General features: G+C 44.2%; 1 protein-coding gene across 11 annotated transcripts in view; it reads left to right on the top strand.

Annotated features, from left to right (window-relative positions):
* The window catches only part of ZBTB43 (zinc finger and BTB domain containing 43), a 35,650-nt gene continuing 19,938 nt past the window's right edge, over window positions 1-15,712 (top strand). For 2 of the 11 annotated variants that reach the window (XM_032307599.1, XM_032307606.1), the window contains exons 1-2: window positions 9,579-9,715; window positions 13,676-13,799. The gene's annotated coding sequence lies outside the window, so the exon portion shown is untranslated. The other 9 variants (XM_032307601.1, XM_032307603.1, XR_004277437.1 and 6 more) reach the window with 9 other exon arrangements.

Here is a 15,712-nt window from a genome sequence, read left to right as displayed (position 1 = left end):
CCCCCGCCCCCAAGCACTAGTGAGGGCCTCCTCTCTGCTCCCACAGATCTTAGTTCCTTTGCTGGACTGAAACTGCCTTTTCACCTCTCTTTTCCTGCTGCACAGCAAACTCTCTGAGACCAGGTATTATCACTACTTCATTCACCCTAAATCCTGTAGGCTGGCTCGGGGCCCGGAATATTGCGGCCTTCAAAAAACATTTACTAATTATATTGGTTTCCTATCGCTGCCACCACAAATTACTATACATTTAACCACTTAAACAGCACAAATTTATTATTTCACAGTTTTGTAGGGCCATTTTTTTTCTTTTTTTTTTTTTAATATTTTATTTACTTTTTCGACAGAGAGAGATCACAAGTGGGCAGAGAGGCAGGCAGAGAGAGAGAGAGGAAGAAGCAGGCTCCCTGCCAAGGAGAAAGCCCAACATGGGGCTCGATCCCAGGACCCTGGGATCATGACCTGAGCCGAAGGCAGAGGCTTTAACCCTCTGAGCCACCCAGGGACCCCTGTAGGGCATTTTGTAGAGAGAGGATATAGGTCAAATGTCTGACATGGATCTTGCCCTTCCTAGAGAAGTTCAAGGCAAGAATCCATTTCCTTGCTCACTTGGATTGTTGGTAGGATTCAATTACTTACAGGTTAGACGACAGACATTTCCTTGCTGGCTGTCAGCCAAGGACCATTTCCAGCTTCTGGAAGCCACCCACATTCCTTGGCTAGTGGCTGCCTTCCCCCATCTTCAAAACTAGCAAACGCAGGTTGAGCCCCTCCTAATGCTGCAAATCTCTCCTTTTTCTTCTTCTGTCTCCTCTCACACCCAGGCAAGAGAGGCTTTTCACTTTTAAGGACTCGTGGGATTCAGTCAGGTCCACCCAAGGTAATTCAGGGTAATCTTCCCACCTCTGGGTCTTCAACCTTAAATCACACCGGCAAAGTCCTTTTTTTCCATGTAAGGTAACATATTCACGGGTTCCGAGGATTCGGACAAAGACATCTTTAGGGAGCTGTTATTCTGCCTACGACACTGATGAATGAAGGTATTGAAAAATCAGCTGGATGGAGAAACAAGCATGGGCGGGAGCAGGCCACCCACAGCTGGAGAGGTGTGCCTGCCAAGGAGGCCAGGCAGGCAGAGAAGCTAAGTTCGTGGTCCACAGGGAGGGTGGGGACCTGCGGGAGGCAGGAGAGAGCTGGAAAAGAAGACTTTCCTCCATCAAGGGAAGGATTAGAGTAGAACGCTCTGGGGCCAGTGAGGATACTGGGCAGGGAAGAGTTAAAATCCCAGGCAGAAGGGCAGGGGTGTGGTTTTAAACTCCCTCGGATTAGAAATTGATCTTTGTAGTTATAAACCAGAGTTAAGCTAGCTTCCTGACCCTTTCAATACAAATATGACCGGAGGGAAAGGAACACCTCTTCTCCTATGGGGAGCTCGGTGTGCCCCCAAGATGACTCCAAGTAGCCAGAGCAGACCTCTTACTAGTAACCCCTGGACTAAAATGCCCGCTTACGCTGAATTTTATTCTATTTCTGTCCCAGGACATTGTTTCCAGAAGAACTTGACCCTTCCTTTGATGCACACACACACACACACACACACACACACACACACACAGCCTTTACTGAAAGATCAGGATGCCAGAGGACAGGAGCGAACATCATTGAGCATCCAAGCCCAGAACTCCTTAAATGCACATATCAAATATCCTTTATGGGTTTTTTTTTTAAGATTTTATTTATTTGACAGAGAGAGACACACACACACACAGTGAGAGAGGGAACACAGGCAGAAGGAGTGGGAGAGGAAGAAGCCGGCTTCCGGCCAAGCAGGGACCCTGATGTGGGGCTCGATCCCAGGACCCTGAGATCATGACCTGAGCTGAAGGCAGACGCTTAATGACTGAGCCACCCAGCCGCCCCTCAAATATCCTTTATCTTAAGTGAACTTTCATGCTTCCTGCATCTGAGACTTCTGGCCACAACGCAGACTCCCCAGGGCTCTCCCCATCCCGCTGGGTTCTCCGGACTTTCATTCTTGTTCCTCACCCTCTCCTGAATGCCCCCACCTCCCCGAATTCTTCTCATCCTAGGACACAGAGTAATGGGATACCTTGAGTGCTTGGCCCTGATTCTTCACCGCTCCCTCCCCTCCTCACTAGGTGACTCTGCGGTTCCCCTGCAGAGTGGGAGAGGAGTGGACTTTTCCTCTCCTTGATTGTGGACTCAGCCACATGCCTCGCTGTGGCCCGTGGGATGTGAAAGGACAGGCTAAAAGCAACAATGAGAAACGTGCTTTCACGGTGCGACTTGATTTCCTGAGAAGAGTTTGCCCTGGGTCACTCCTGTCCCTTTGGCCGGGCACAGAATGAAAACATGGGCAGACCTGAGCCCAACCTGTCAAGGGACCCACAGCTTGAAGCAGACTTGTCCACTGGAGCCCAGCTTAAATCAGCCACCCCACCGCTTACCTGCCGACACAGGAGTGAGAATAAATAGTCGCTGTTTTAAGCCCCTAAGTTTTGGGGAGAATTGATTTTGCAATGATAGCAGACCAATACAGTCATTTGTGCTAGAGATTGGGGGCAAGGAGGTTGCCATCACATAAACCTCAACCCAGAGGCACTGGGTTTGGGACCAGGAATAAGCAGCAGGGAAAGATTTACAGGGGCTGGGAAGTGATGGGGAAACCACTGTAGCGGGGCAAGAGAAGGCACCAGCTTCTCTGTGTTAAGTAGACAGAAACAGCCCATAAAACGGTTGTGCGTGGGGCACCTGGGTGGCTCAGTGGGTTAAGCCTCTGCTTTCAGCTCAGGTCATGATCTCAGGGTCCTGGAATCGAGTCCCTCATTGGGCTCTCTGCTCTGCAGGGAGCCTGCTTCCCCCTCTCTCTCTGCCTGCCTCTCTCTGCCTATTTGTGATCTCTGTCAAATAAATAAACAAAATCTTTAAAAAAAAAAGAAAAAGGTTGTGCATGACGATGCAAGTAGCGGCAAATTTGTCTAACGAACTTTTAGAGTTGGAGGAGGACTTCTAGGGGCAAAATGTTGAAAATATAACTTTCTTGCTACTAGATAAATGTGAAAAGGTACTACTACACGGAAGAGAGATGCTCAGCAAACTGTGCACCCTTATGGGGAATACCACTTAGCAACAAAAAGGAGTACACTGCTAAAGGCCCAGCAGCGCTCCTGAAGGTTAATCTCAAGTGCATTACCCTAAGTGGAGGAGGCCAGACCCAAAAGGCTGCACATGCTATCATATACGAGTCCATTCTGGAACAGACAAAACTGTAGGGAAAGAAAACAGAATGGTGTTTGCTAGGGGTGAGGGGCCGGCTATGAAGGGGCACCAAGGAATTTCTCCAGCGGCTGGAACTGTTCCACATCTTGATCCTGGTGGTAGTTCTATTACTGTATGCATTTGTCAAAACTCATAAAGTGAGGGGCACCTGCCTGGCTCAGTCTGTGGAGCGGGCACCTCTTGATCTCAGGGTGGTGAGTTTGAGCCCTATGCTGGGCATGCCTACTTAAAATAAAAAAAAAAAAAATTTTTTTTAATTATTAAGCCATATTCCAAAAAGAGTAAATTTAACCATAAAGTGTACCTTCATTTAAAAATGCAAAGGTAGGAACATCTGGGTGGCTCAGTCGGTTAAGCGGCTGCCTTCAGCTCAGGTCATGATCCCACGGACGTGGGATCAAGTCCCAAATCGGACTCCTTGCACCACAGGGAGCCTGCTTCTCCCTCTGCCTGCTCTGCTTCCTGCTCTCCCCCTGCGGTATTCTCCCCCTCTCTCTTTCTCTCTGACAAATAAAGAAATATGTGAAATCTTTAAGAAATAAAACAATAAAAATGGGAAGATATATCTGCACTAGTCATGGGAACGTAGGTTCTGCTAAAATAATAAACACCCAACTTTGAAGTCTCAGAAGCTTACAGCTTTCAAGGCGTTATCTCTTCATTATTCTCTGTTTTTATCTCTGGTCAGCCTGGGGCTCTGCTTCGTGTTGCACTGAAGGACTCTAGGACTAATTTTGATGGGGCAGCCACCTTCTGGAGCTTTGCTGGTCTCTGTGGCAGAGAGAAAGAGGAAAGAGGAAAATCATGCCCTAGCTCTTAAAGCTCCCACCTGGAAGTGATCCAAGGCACTTGGATGGAAAAAAGAAGTGATTCCCTTTTCTTGCTAGTCAAAGAAAGTTGCATGGTCCTATCTTTGTTCAAGGGCGGGCTTACCATACACCCAGGAGAAAGATGGCAAATATTTGGTAGACAGCACTAATGAATTCCACAGTCTCCACTATGATGGTGAATTTGTCAGTTCCTTTTTGTACCACCGCCAGTTTTTACTCTTGACTCTCATTTGGAGCTATAATGCTGTGTGGATACGATTTAGAATGATTATGTACTTCTGGTAAGCTGAAGTCTTTTCATTATCAAGTAGCTTCATTTTATTAGTCATCTTTTGCAAAGTTAGGCTGAAAGATATCATGACGGCATGAATCACACACTTGCTCTTAAAGTTATCCACCTGGAAATGAGACTTTTCATTTGACATGAGTCAAAGAAAGTTACATGCCCACACCTGAATGCAAAGTGTCAGTGCCTTACGACAATAAGGGTTAATTCCTCACTCAGGGTCTCTGTCCTTTGCGGGTCATGTGTAGCACTACCCATTCTTCATTCTGTATCTTCATTCAAGGACCCAGGCCACAGCCGCCTCCGCATCTGGGATATCATCTTGTGGCAGAGGGAGGGAACCATGGTTCATAAAGCTCAACTCAGGAGTGCACACATTTCACTTCCATTCATGTTTCAGTGACTCAGCCTAAAGTCCATAGAGTGGGAAATGCAGGCCTCAAAAACAATACTACAATCCATCACACTATTTTGGGCATTGAATCTGCCTTAAAGTCTATTTTGTCCAAAGTTAAAATAGTGAACAGCATGAAATCTCTTCTACCACTCTTTTAATTCAAATTTTCCATCTTTTTGTTTCAAACAGTATATACCTTGATGATTTTTCCCCCATGATTTCCCATCTCAAGTTTTAACGAAACACAGAACTAAAAACATTTATGGACCAATCTGTGAGCAGAATCCTTCCACACATTTGCAGACGTTTTCCTCATTCATTTATAGATGCCTCACCTACAATGAAACTGGATAATTTTTTTAAAGATTTTATTTATTTATTTGACAGAGGAAGAGAGAGATCACAAGTAGGCAGAGAGGCAGGCAGAGAAGGGGGAGGTAAACAGGCTCCCTGTGGAACAAAGAGCCGGATATGGGGCTCGATCCCAGGAAAGCAGAGACTTAACCCACTGAGCCACCCAGGTGCCCTGAAACTGGATAAATTTTTAAAAAGATTTTATTTATTTATTTATTTGACAGGCAGAGATCACAAGTAGGCCAAGATGTGGGCAGAGAGAGGAAGGGAAACAGGCTCCCCCCTGAGCCACCCAGGAGCCCCTGTTGATACATTTTAATTTCTTTTTCCACTTTATTTTGTGCTTTGTATTTTTTCCATGTTTTATGTTTTTATTTCTGCCTTCCTCCCTTTTCTTCCTTTCTTGCTTGCCTTCTTTTTTAAAATATTGGCTTTCAGGGTGCCATGGTGGCTCAGTTGGTGAAGCATCTTCCTTTGGCTCAGGTCATGATTCCAGGGTCCTGGAACTAAGCCCCAAGTCAGGCCCCCTGCTCAGTGGAGAGTTGGCGTCTCCTTCTGCCCCTCCTCCCAACTCATGTGCACTCTCTCTCTCAAATAAATAAATAAAGTCTTTCTTAAAATGTTATTTTTCTTCCTCTGGTTTGGTCAGTAGCTCTATTTTTATTCTTTCCATGGTAACCCCCCAATTCTAATGTTTGTATCTAATTAAAGTCTAATGTTAATCAATATTTTTATGGACAGTACAAAGACCTTGGATTAATTGAACCAGTGGCTCCAACTCTTTGCTTTCCCTGTATGCAAACCCTCTGCCATGATCCTTCATAGCTTCCTCCTGCTAGAACGCTGGACTGAGTCATGTGATTTGCTTTGGCTAATCCCTGCCATTGCCATGAGAACTCACCCTGACAGCCTGGCTGGTGAGTGAGACACATGAAGCAGAGTAAAGGCCCCTAGCCAAGACCATTCTAGATTAGCTGAGCCCAGACGCGTAAGCAAGTCCAGCCAAGCTCAGCAGAGCTTCCTAATCCACGCCCAGCTGACACCAGACGTGTGAGTAATAAACAAATATAGCTGTATCCCTCTGAGGTTTTGTGGCTGTTTTTTATGCAACAGATAACTCATACATGTTCAAGGACAAGCTTCCTATACACCCATTACCTCCCAGTATCCTCTTGTACTTCACATACAATCACTCCATTATTTCTGTTTTGCCTTTCTGAATCCCACAAATTATAAATTGTTCTTGTTCCTTGTCCTGTTATTTGTTCATATTTACTCATGTTTGCTATTTTATTTGCTCACCAACCTTTATTGTGACTCAGATCTTCCTCCTGGGATTTTATTTCTTCTTGAAATATATCTTCTAGAAGTTCCCTCAGTTAAGTTCTGTTCGTAGAAACTCTTAGGGTTTGTTTTTTTTTTTTACTTTTTAAAAAATTTTTATTTATTTTTGAGAGAGAGAATGAGCACAAGCAGGGGGCGGGACAGAGGGAGAAGCAGACTCCCTGCTAAGCAGGGAACCTGATGCAGGAATTGATCTCAGGATCCTGGGATCATGACCTCTGAGTTGGAAGTCAGACGCTTAACCAACTGGGACACTGAGGCACCCTGAAACTCTTCATTTTTTTCATCTGAATAGTACTGTGTTTTCATTCTAACTAAGAATGGATTTCATTCTAACTAAGAAGGATCATGGCAGAGGGTTTGCATACATGGACTAAGACTAAGTACACAATTCTAGGTAGACAATTATTTTCTCTCATTAAATTAAGGCGATTATTTCATTAATGATATTATTTCATACTACTATTATTACCACGGCTCCCATTAGTGCCATTGAGCAATCAGGAGCTGGTATCACATTATTCTGTTATCGATTGTCTGACTTTCCTCTCTGCTTTTAAAATCATCTTTTGGGGAGCCTGGATGGCTCAGTCAGTTGAGTGTCCAACTCTTGGTTTCCATTCAGGTCATGATCTCAGGGTCGTGAGATTAAACCCCTTGTTGGGCTCCTCGCTCAGACTGTGATCTACTGGAAACTACCTCTCTCTGCCTCTCCCCCCACGATCATGTGTTCTCTCTCCCTTCTCTCTTTCTCTCTCAAAATAAACAAATGTTTTAAAAAATTTCTCTCTTATGCTTTGGTGTTCTACAGTTTCACCAGAATAGATCTAGGTTTTCTATTTCCTTATCATACCTGGTAATTCAGTGCGTTTCTCAAGGATTCTTATCCTTCATCAATTCTGGAAAATTCTCAATCATTATTTGACAATTGCCTTGCTCACATTCACTTTATAATCTCCTAACATAATTGACAAGCCTATGATGAACGTCTTCACTCTTTTCCATTTCTTTGTCTCTCTGGGATGGTGTTTGGATTATTTTCCTCAAATCTATCTTTTAATGCACTAATTTCTCTTCAGCTAGATCCAATTTGGTGCTTAAACCTTCCCATGAGCTACTCGTTTAAGGCAGATCTTGGGGCACCTGGGTAGCTCAGTCAGTTAAGTCAGTTAAGTCAGTTAGTCTCGGCTCAGGTCATGATCTCAGGGTGCTGTGTGCTCAGAGCAGAATCTGCTGGGTTATTTCCCACCCCTCTTCTTCTGCTCCTACCCTATTTGTGCTTGTTCTCTCACTCTAAAATAAATAAAATCTTTCTAAAGAAGAAAATCTGCTACTTGATTTCTCTGCTTATTTCCTTATGGGTTTTGTGGTTCTTGATTGTGAGATCATATTGATTTGGAAGCCTATCTGTGGGAATTCTTTGAGACCTGGGTTGACAGTGAGTTCTTCCAGATAGGACATGTGTGTGTTTCAGCCAAGTGCCAGAGGTACTATCAACTCAGACCCATTTTAAATTGAAATGTTCTGCTTGTGGGCTTTTGGACCATGCAAACGTTGTGGCCATCTGATGGTCAGACTTTAACCATGCCTCCATTAGAGGTAAAATGCACTGCCTCTCTACCTAGAGCCAAGACAGAGAGAGACAACTTTCCTTGCTGCCTAGCTCTGCTGGGAAGAATTTTTTTTTCTTCTAGTTTATCCTTCCCCTAAAGATATATCCCCTTTTGGGGTCCCAACCTGATCTTCCAGCTTGGCTCTCATCTTGCCTGGACCTCGGTAAGTGCCCCTACAGCTAAGCAGTATCATCATTGTTTACCTATCTCTAGAGATGACTTTCAAAATATTTATCAGTATAGGGGACCTGGGTGGCTCAGTTGGTTGAGCAACTGCCTTCGGCTCAGGTCATGATCCCGGACTTCCAGGATCGAGTCCCGCATCGGGCTCCCAGCTCCTTGGGGAGTCTGCTTCTCCCTCTGACCTTCTCCTCTCTCATGCTCTCTCTCACTCATTCTCCCTCAAATAAATAAATAAAATCTTTTTTAAAGAAATATTTATCAGTATAACACACATGCTAACCTATCAGAACAATGCAGACTGTATCTCTGCATAACTTCTGAACATCAACACTATCTAACTCCCTAGGCTTGTGTTTCTGCTTTCTTCCTGGTCTCAGATGATTTTCCTGACTTTTTCACAAGCTTATCTATGTATTGAAAAGGGTGCTTTCAATATTTCTCCTAGCATTTTAACATATTTTGTTGCTGTTATATTTGAAGAGTCTACAATATTGCTAGAAATAAAGTCCAAGTAGAAATGTATTAGGCTCATGCAACAAAACATCCAGAGGCAAGCTAAGCACGGTAGCTTAATGTCATATGAGACCTAGGCTCTTTCAGTCTTAACATTTTGCCAGCTTTAGCATTTGCTTGTCACATCATAAGCACATGATTGGGACTGAACTTCCAACCTTCAGGTCTGCTTAGAAACAGGAATCAAATAAAAATGACAAAGCACTTGAGGATACTCAACTAAAGTCCTAGTGGACTTTGCTAAATCCACACCCACACGTTGGTCACCTGACTGCCTTGTCTAACCACTGGCCAATGAGATTAGCATGAATAGCCTGGACTAATTATGAGTCATTCCTTCTAGCAACAGTGAAGATCTACCTCCCCTGAGATCAAAGAATCTCCACTAGTACCTGAACAAAATGGGAACCCAGCACAGCGCCTGCCACACAGAGGAAACTGTTCCTTTCGTTGTACATGACTTGAGTATCCACTAGGTGCCAAAGGCACTATGGAGGCAAAAAAGGATTTGACACGATCTCTGCTACGCAGCAAGAAAGCGATAAAGTTTGAAATGGGGTTAGGACTTCGTATCAGCTCCCTAATTCCCAGCAGCGGCCTCACTAACAGCCCTTAGAGCTAATTGACCTGCGCCAGGTTACACTGCGCAGTAGCTGGCTGCAACGGCGCGCTCTCTGGACGCCCCGCCCCGAAAGCCAGTCTCGCATGCGCACACCGCTTTCTCTCTGACGCACCCCCGGAAGCACTGGCGTTTTGGGGGGCGGAACCGGGAAGCGTTTCCGGGGGCGGGAGGCGCAGGCTGAGGCGGTCGCGGCGGCGACGGCTTGAACGGGCCTGACGCCGGTGGCGGAAAGTGTCCGGCGGCCGGGTTATGTGAGCGCGGAGCCGTTAGCAGGTACTGCGGAGTCGGGACAACAGGTAGCGAGAGGGCAGGGAGGGAAGCCGGAGAGGTTTAAGGGCTTCTCTGCAGGTCCCGGCGCGCGCGCGCCGCTGGCCCGGCAGGCCCGTTCCGCAGACCGGGATGCTTCAGCCGCGCTCTGGCGGTTGGAGTCCCGGCAGCCCGGTCCGACTCCTGTGGTTTCCGGCCAGCCCAGTACGCGGACCGCGACCCCAGGGCCCCCGAGGCAGCGTCTCGCCCAAGGTCACCCCGTGGCGGCGGACCTCGGCGGGCCAGAGCGCTTAGAGATCCCGCCCCGGTACGTCCGCCGGCCTTTCGGGGGCGCCGTGTGGGTGCGGCGTGGCGGCCTCGGGTTCGAGCCAAGGCCCGGAGAAGCGCTGCACCCGGACTTTGCTGGTATCTGCCTCTGTTTACTTCTAAGTCGTGTCTCACGTCTGTTGCGGTCTCTGTCACCTGTTGTCACCTGCCCTTTCTGCCTCTCAACTCTGTTCCTGTCAACTTTGCATTTCTCTCCGGCTTCTCTCTCTTGAGCGCATCTCCATCTGGACCTTGTTTTTGTTTCTCTCTCTACTTTTGCTTGTGTTTCTTCACCCTTTGTTTCCCTCTCAGTCTTTACTCTCATTCACGGCCTGCCTGTCAGCCCTGCGCTTTGGCCATCTGTGTTTCTGCGAGTTTTGTGTCTTGTTTGTGGTCTCCTAACCGGGTTTGTCTGGGCGGGGCAGGGCAGGCTTGCCCGGACCTCTGAGCCATGCAGTGACTCATGACCCCGTGAAGCTTCCTGAACTGGTGACATTCTCAGCCAGTAGACTGCAGTCTGGCCTCAACTCTGACAGGTGTCGCCCAACCTAAGTGTCCGGGTGCAGGAGCTCCTTCTGGCAGGCAAACCGGAGACCATCTCAAGGCCAAAGTAGCTTGATAAATCACGCCTCTTCCTACCCATGGTTTTTAAGCCTGCACAGCTCCTTTCTTCGCTTTGCTCCATCCACTTACCCCAGGATAGCCTCCAGGGCTCTCAGGAGCCAGCTCCTTGGGTTCCAACTGCATAGCTAGGCCTGTCTACAGGCAAAGGAAGGGTCAGTCTAAGATTCTCTGCCCCTTGGGGCTCATGGAACAGGAGGATTTCTGGGAAGGCTGTTTGCTTAGTTAAGAGATTGTGTCACTGTGCAGTTAAATTATTAAGAAACCTCATAATTTGGGATTTCATTCTTTGCTTTACTAAAGTACTCACTGAAGAAGTAAGCCAGACACAAAAGAACAGTTATCTTTATGGGTCCATTTATGTGACGTATCTAAAATAGGAAAATTCAGAGACAGAAAGTAGAATATAGATTACCAGGGGCTGGCAGAGTAGGGGATGGAGCGTTACTGTTTAACCGATACGGAGGTTTAGTTCGGGATGATGAAAAAGTTCTGGAAATGGATAGTGGTGATGGTTGCACAACATTGTGAATATGCTTAATGCCACTAATTGTACACTTTAAATAAAATGGTAAATTTTATGTTAAGTATATTTTACCACAGTACAGGAAAAAAACTGCTCATTGGAGAAGCTTGGAATTAATCAGCTCTTTGAAAATGTGATTTTAAAATTTTATTTTTGGATGTTAGAACATTTAGTCGAACCTACTGTTTGTTGATACCTGCTCTCATCACAGCTAATGTTCTTAGAAAGGAGTTTGGTTAAAAAAAAAAAAAAGTTGGTTAAAATCTTCCCTCAAGTTTTCTTCTTGGGGCAGATTCCTGCCCTAGCTCTTCTCCCTCCATGTTCCTTAGATATAATGCAGAAATCTGCTGTATATCCATGGGAAATTTGAGGAAGATTTTACTTTTTACATGAAGAAAGCTCTTAGGGTTGGAAGAATAACCCTGTTATTATGATAATGCAAAATTATGTGTCATTTCCTGTGTGTTTTCTGTTGGGGGAGGCCTTTGTGTACTGTTCTCTTAAGCTCTCCGGTTGCGGGTGTTGTAGTTTATCAAGCTGAATTACTGCTGTATTGAATCCTAGATACCATAGATTGTTTTCTCTGCCACCAAAGAAGGAGAAAACACTGCCAATTAAGCTATGACATGTGCTTTTTAATCATTTAGGTTTCTAAAAAAATTATTTTTTAAAGATTTTATTTATTTGAGAGAGAGAGAGCACAAGCAGGGGAAGGGCCAGAGGAAGAGGGAGAAGCAGGTTCCCCGCTGAGCAGGGACTCCAATTCTAAGCTCTATCCCACCATCCTGAGATGATGACCTTGAGCTGAAGGCAGCTACTTAACTGACTGAGCCACTCAGGCACCCTAGGCTTATAAAATTCTTATTGAGAAAACATTTTTAGACTTACTTAGATATTTTTAAATGACATCATTCTACAGCCTAAATAAAAAAGAAAAAGAAGTGAAATTATTTGGTTAAAGTGTTTGTTACAAACTTTTAACATTCCTACCCTTAAATACTTTTCAGTTCAGAGTTCGGTCCTTCCTTTCCTACAGTGTCCTCCTTTGTGTCTTCAGAAATACTAATGAGGCTCTTAGGAATGCTCTATCTTTGTCTCAGGCAGTGACAAACATTAAAATCTCCACTTGGCCATCACATCCTGATTGCAGAAATTTTGAAATATGCCCCTTAAAATCAGTTAAATATACTCTGTATCATTGTCATGAACTTTTCCTTTTTACCTTATTTATATGTACAGTTGCAATAGAAGGATTTTTGTCTTATTTGTAACACGTTGAGAACAAAAATTTTCCTTTATTTTGTTGGTCTTCTGTAGCTAATCATTTTCCTGAAACTGAATACTGTTTCTGCCTTCTGCCTTCCTTGAGTTGAGCTTCTTACCCCAAATGCTAATGAATATGAGAGGGCATTTAAAACCATTTCCTTAGCTATATTGTACTGTAATGGCAGGATGACTGATAAGTGGGGAGTTAGTGGTTAGAACAATACCTTTGCTTTTGAATCTCAGAGTTTACCACAATGGAATGTTTGCCCTGAGTTTTAAGTAAAACATTCAGCAGTGGCTTAAAATTAAAGGAAGAATCAAACCTCATCAAGTAGGTAGCTAATTTTTTTTTTTTTAATGCTAAAACAGGTTTTACTAAGTTCTTTACCCGAAGTCTTCCAAGTAGAACTTGCAGAGATGCTGATTGACATGGTCTGGAGACTGAAACGACTTTTCCAAAGGATAGTTTAATTCTGTAAAGTTACAGAGACATTGATCAGTGTTGGTTTTCTGTTTTTAACCAATGTGCCATGGTGTGGTGTAAGATGTTATTAAAACTGGGTGAGGGGTTGCAGGGTGTACAGAACCTTTGGCATTTTTTGGTGACTTTTGTGTGAATCTAACATTCAAAATTAAATTAAAAATACAAAACGGGGGCGCCTGGGTGGCTCAGTGGGTTAAGCCTCTGCCTTCAGCTCAGGTCATGATCTCAGGGTCTTGGGATTGAGCCCCGCATCGGGCTCTCTGCTCAGCGGGGAGCCTGCTTCTGCCGTGCCCCCCCCCCCACCTCTCTGCCTGCCTCTGTCTACTTGTGATCTCTGTCAAATAAATAAAATCTTTTAATTTAAAAAAAAATACAACACGGGGGTGCCTAGGTGGCTCAGTAGGTTAGGCATCTGCCTCAGGCCTAGCCATGGTCCTGTCCTGGGATCAAGTCCTACACTGGGCTCCTTGCTCAGCAGGGAGCCTGCTTCTCCCTCTCCCTCAGCCTGCTGCTCCCCGTGCTTGTGCTCTTTCTCTGTGTCAAATAAATAAATAAAAATCTTTTAGAAGAATAAATAAGCTAAAAAATACAACACAGAAGCAAAGAAGGTACAGAACTGAAGTTAATATAACCAAAAATACCAGTGTTGATTAGTTTTCTTTCTGCTGCTCACACACCTATAGTATTTATTAGGAAGGTACACAGACACGGTAAATGTCACCAGCATCTCTTTTACATTTTCAACATGATTTTTTTCTTTCAGAAGTCAGTGCGATTTTAATTTGAAGCAAAACAGAGAAATGGGTTTCTCTTCCTCATTCATCCTTACTGCTTTCTGATGGCCATGGCATAAAGGGCTTTTTCCTAGGAATACAGCTTTGCATTAGGTAAGCTATGAACTTACTAAAAAGAAAGGTTTTTTAAATTTTTTACTAAAATACTTCTTTTCAGCAAAAATAATGATGTAGTTGTATTTAATTGCTCTAGACCAGAGTTGCTTATACTTCTATTCTGGGGAGGAGCTCTTGTGTATTTTAAGACCAGTCACTGCTTTACATTATTTAACTTCACAGAAACTTCTCTGCTGAGTGACTTGTTTTAACTTAGAAAAATAATAGATTTAAATTAAACTGTTTTGAATCCTGACCTACCCTTCTGAGATATATGATGTGGGACAGGTCTTTTAACCTTCCTGAGCTTCAGTTTACTCATTTTTAAAATTAGTATGAGGATTCAGGGATATTACAAGAGCCCAGGTTTCCCTAGTCTGTTTTGTGAACTGTAAAGCATTTGGCTAAATACAAAGAATTTTGGTAGGCATGGGGTATTGGTATTTTTATACATTTGCGCCAGTCTTTAGATTTACTGAAGTGGTATTTACTGTATTTAAATGTGCTCCCGGGGCGCCTGGGTGGCTCAGTGGGTTAAGCCGCTGCCTTCGGCTCAGGTCATGATCTCAGGGTCCTGGGATCGAGTCCCACATCGGGCTCTCTGCTCAGCAGGGAGCCTGCTTCCTCCTCTCTCTCTCTCTCTCTGCCTGCCTCTCTGCCTACTTGTGATCTCTCTCTGTCAAATACATAAATAAAATCTTTAAAAATAAATAAATAAATAAATGTGCTCCCTAGGGACGCCTGGGTGGCTCAGTTGGTTGGACAACTGCCTTCGGCTCGGGTCATGATCCCGGGAGGGATCGAGTGCCGCATCAGGCTCCCGCTCCACGGGGAGTCTGCTTCTCCCTCTGACCTTCTCCTTGCTCATGCTCTCTCTCACAGTCTCTCTCTCACTGTCTCTCTCTCAAATAAATAAATAAAATCTTTAAGAAAAAAAATAAATAAATAAAAAATAAATGTGCTCCCTATAGTAAGCATGCAAATTACCCTCTGATCTGATTGTGAAATCTCTGGAGGGCTTCAGGACTGAAGGGCCTACTTCCCTATTAATGTCTAAAACTTGACATACTATTCTTTAGCTGTATAATTAATACAGGCTACTGTTAAACTCATCAAAGTTGGAAGATACCTTGAAGATCATCTAGAGCTCGGTGATTCTTCAATATTTCCCAGTTTTTCCCTGCTTTTAAAAAAAGCCAGAGAGCCTCCATGAACTATGGAGGGCGTGAGTGGGAATAGGTTGGGTTACTATTGGGTTATTGTTGTCATTGTTTTAAAACTGAACTATGTGCAAGATAAATAAAATTGCTAGTACATCATTAAGTCTGAAGATTGTAAATAATTTGCTCTGGAGTTTAGGAATGTATTGTATATTATAGATTATTTCCATTTATTTGTGAAAATAGTATTCACCTTTACCTTTCATACTATCATCAGGCTATATTGGGCCTGAGCAAGTGTTTTGAACCCAACTTCGCCACCCACTAGTTATATGACCTTAAGCAGATGGTGTACCTCTTTGTCTGTTTCGTATTATATATTCTATACAATAGGAATAAAAAATACCTATCCAGGGGTGCCTGGGTGGCTCAGTGGGTTAAGCCTCTGCCTTTGGCTCGGGTCATGACCCCAGGGTTCTGGGATCAAGCCCTGAATCGGGCTCTCTGCTCTGCAGGGAGCCTGCTTCCCCCTCTCTCTCTGCCTGCCTCTCTGCCTACTTGTGATCTCTCTCTGTCAAATAAATAAACAAAAATCTTAAAAAAAAAAAAACCCTATCCAGTGGGTTATTTTGAGGACTAAGATAAAATATATACAGTGCTTTTGTACAGATTTTGGTACAATGCACACATTTAATGAATAGTAGATACTGTTGTTATCTCTATAATTAGATTTTTCCCTGTTACCCAGTT

Source organism: Mustela erminea, chromosome 12, assembly GCF_009829155.1.
Source record: "Mustela erminea isolate mMusErm1 chromosome 12, mMusErm1.Pri, whole genome shotgun sequence".
In the NCBI taxonomy this organism is placed as follows: Eukaryota; Metazoa; Chordata; class Mammalia; order Carnivora; family Mustelidae; genus Mustela; species Mustela erminea.
The sequence above is the reverse complement of the archived record's forward strand: the minus strand, read 5'-3'. Positions and strand labels throughout refer to the sequence as shown.